Genomic DNA, 3,736 nt, shown 5'->3' with positions numbered 1-3,736 from the left:
TTAAGAAAATGTTTTCAGTGCAATTGTAACAAACCAAACCTCCTGTAACTAGACTGTTCACTGATTCCCTGAGGATATGCATTGGGAGGGGCCCAAGGGGTTCCCTGGACTCAGATCATGTGACCAAGTAAAAAAATTCTTTACTTAAAGCAAATTACTTTTCTACCTTCAGATTAAGTCAGTGATTAAGAGCATGAACATGTCACTTCCTAACTCTATAACTATGGGCAAGTTTTTCATCCACGCCCTGCCTTAGTTTCTCCATCTGTAAAAAGGAGAAAATAGTGCTTACCCCTATGGAATTGCTGTGAAGATTAAACGAGTAAGGATAAAGTACTAGTGCCACGCACATAGTAAATATTCAATAAGTATAAACTCTGTCAGGTGCAGTGGCTCACACTATAATACCAGCACTTTGGAAAGCCAAGGCTATAGGATTGCTTGAACCTAGGAGTTCAAGACCAGCCTGAACAACATAGGGAGACCTTGTCTCCACCAAAAAAAAAAAAAAAAAAATTTTTTTAATGAGCCAGGCATGGTGGCTCACGTCTGTAGTTCCAGCTACTCAGGAGACTGAGGTGGAAGAATCGCCTGAGCTTCAGAGATCAAGGCTGCAATAAGCCAGGACTGTGCCACTGCACTCCAGTCTGGGTGACAGAGTGAGACTCTAAAAATAAATAAATAAATGTTTGCAATATTATGCAATACTATCTCAGTGCTAGATTTTTTTTTTTTTTTTTTTTTGAGTTGGAGTTATTCTCTGTCGCCCAGACTAGAGTGCAGTGGCCGCTCCCGGCCACCACAGCCTCGACCTGCTGGGCTCCGGCGATCCTTCTGCCTCAGCCTTCCAAGTAGCTGGAACTACAGGTGCGCGCTACCACGCCCGGCAAATTTTTTGATTTATTGTAGAGATGAGGTCTCGTCAAGTTGCCCGGGCGGGTCTCGAACCCGCGGGCTCAGGCAATCCACTCGCCTCAGCCTCCCAAAGTCGTGGGATTACAGGCTGAGCCACCAAGCCCGGCTGTGTGTTAGATTTTTATGTGTTAAATGTTCGGCATTAAATATTCATAATTTAACTAGGCCTGCATATTGAGTGGCATATTTGTCCCCTATACATCCTGAAAAGTTTGGAGTTGGTGGGAACTGCTTTGGCTGGGTATCTGGACATGCACTGGCGGCTCAACCACATGAGCACCAGATTTCTTCCTATAACAAAGGATTTGGACCGGGTGAACTCTATATTCCCTTCTAAGAACTAAAGTCTTATGGAGTTGGCCTCCATCTTGACTTTGAGTTGCAACAGCATCATGTATTTGAAGAAACCAACCAGTATGAAACGGAAGAATCTTGACCAGCAAATATCCTAGACCCAGTCTTTCTCAGGATAGCACATAACAAAATGCTAGGATGAATCAAGTTACATCAAATTCACATTAAAATGACCACATATACCATTTTTATTGGGAAACTTTGGGAAGAATGTGAATCTAATATCTACTGATGAATTATTCAACTATATTTCAGTCTGCTGGCTGATGGGGTGACAGAGTATTTTTCAAGCACTTCTAGAAGGCTTATGAATGCTCTTGAATGTTGGCCTGAAGGTTATTTCTGGTGAAGAATGGACCCATCATGTATAAGAAGGGAGATAGGCACTTTCTTTAGGAAAGGGAAAAGACACCATTATGGAATGCCCCAGGGGATCATTTGAAACCCTTTAAATATTTTTTGGGAAAAGAGTTCTTTATCCTAACTGGATATCTGACCTGCAAATACCTTCCAAGACAAGAACAGTGAGGTCACACACAGAGAGTTAAAGGCTTAGGAAGAAGAGTGAAGGAAGCCCCAATAAACAGAGACTGTTGAGTTCAGGGAAGTTTGTGAAGCCATATGAGATTTAAGTTGAGGTTTAGTCATACCTTTATGATACATGCGTGATTTAGGAGAAGCCGGACCGAAAGATGGCTGATTTCTCAGCAAACACATTGCTTAAAATGCATATGTTCTAACCTAACGTGTTATCTATAAATGCCAGTCATTGCCACAATTAACTAGTAGAGATGCAGAGGGTGGTATTTGAGTTCTTCCCAATCAGGCAACCAGAGGTTTTCAGTCATCCCAAAGTCCCCATTGCCTAAATAGTTCCAAGTTTAAGGCAGCAAATATACACAATATTACCAAATGTAACAGCTTTGAAAAACATTCGTTTGGTCAATGCTGGTGACTTCTGCTTTCACTGGTTTCTTTTTCTTGAAGAGATCAAAATGTTGCTTCTCACAATCCTCTAACTCATCAAGGAGATATCAAAGGAAACATGGATGGTCCATAGCCAGCTAGCATTTCCCACTGAAATAAACAAAGCCCTCTGACTCCCCTCCAGCCAGGAAGCCCTTGCCAACATCTCACTATACAAAGAGAGACTGGTGTCCAGTGGGAACGCAGTAACTGCCAATGACCACGATCACACCTGATACTGTACACCACATCCTCATAAAAAAGCATTTTCTAGAAACGAATAAAATTGTTCCTTAAGACAATAGTTTCGTGCTCATCCAAATACCCACTGGGATATTACACATTAACACACCGTAAAGCAACCCAATTAAAAATTATGCCCCTGCACATAGTCTCACCCACCAAAACATACATCTGCTACTCCAAATATTACGCAACGCTGGAGTCTAAATCGGCCTTAATTTATTAAAAGCCGACGGGCATGGAAATAAATTCTCGATCCTTGGGGTTGTGGCCGCCCTATGCTGCCTTCCCAAAGGTGGACACAAACGTGAACGTGTTATTATTTAAGGCCACGGGAACAACTAAGGTGGCATTTTTCGCATTCACCTTCTCAGGCTCTCCCCAGAACCGCCAGATGAACGCCCACGCCACCTTCTCCCTCCAAAAGTGCATCCGGCTAACGGGTGACTCCGGATCGTGACCTTAGCGCCTCCGTGCCCAATCTCTGGGGAAAGCCTCATCCTAGCAAGTGGCCCCGGCGCGGCCAGCAGAGCCGCCTCCTACGCGGAGGCCGCGCGGTTTCATCATTAACGTTCCTGAAGGACAATAGCTCATCAAGCCCCACCGAAAGCCCCGGACCCGTCGCGGAGCCTGGGCTGGCGGGGGATGAGGCTGAGCGACTCCTCCTAGAGGTGGTTATGTGGAGAAGGAGCAATCCCTTCTCCCTCCTCCTCCTCCCCCCGCTACTATCCGCGGCCCAGAGAACTGCCGCTTGCCGCCATTGACACGCACAGATAGAACCCAAAGAAAGGCAAAGAGTCCTGCCCGGCACCGGCGCCAAGCGGGCCGAACCTGCGCCCGGGGAGGGGCGCGCAGAGGGCACCGGGCGCCCGGAGCCGGCGGCGCAGCACCAGGTGAGCCCGCCATGGCGGTGGCATTATTGTTTAGGGGGCTCCGGGGTCTGGAAACAAAACGCGCCGCCGGGGCAGTGCAGGGGCCGGAGAGAACCACCCCTGCCCCTTCCCCGACCCCCCGCGGGTGCACCCTCGATAGCCGACCTATCCCCTGCAAAAAGAAAAAAATTAATAAATCGAGCCGCCCAACTTGCTTCCTCGAGAAATAAAGGGGGGCTTGCTAAAGAAGTGGTCAGATTCCTACGGCCGGCGAGGGGCCGGGGGCATCGAGAGCAGTGAGGCAGGGAGGGGGTCAGGGTGCGGGGTCCAGCAGCGGGCCCCGGCGAGCCTGGACCCGCAGGAAGAGGAGGGCTCTTGGGGATGCG

General features: G+C 47.7%; 1 protein-coding gene across 1 annotated transcript in view; it reads left to right on the top strand.

Annotated features, from left to right (window-relative positions):
* Nucleotides 1-2,829: 2,829 nt before the first annotated feature.
* LOC103249888 (core histone macro-H2A.2) overlaps nt 2,830-3,736 on the top strand; it is a 59,147-nt gene continuing 58,240 nt past the window's right edge. The window contains exon 1 of the mRNA XM_008048510.2: nt 2,830-3,371. The gene's annotated coding sequence lies outside the window, so the exon portion shown is untranslated. The remainder of the gene's footprint in view (nt 3,372-3,736) is intronic.

This window comes from Carlito syrichta, unplaced genomic scaffold (assembly GCF_000164805.1).
Source record: "Carlito syrichta isolate Samal-C Ts95f unplaced genomic scaffold, Tarsius_syrichta-2.0.1 Scaffold47093, whole genome shotgun sequence".
Lineage (NCBI taxonomy): Eukaryota > Metazoa > Chordata > Mammalia > Primates > Tarsiidae > Carlito > Carlito syrichta.
Note: the sequence above shows the minus strand (reverse complement) of the source record. Positions and strands in the feature narration are given on the sequence as shown.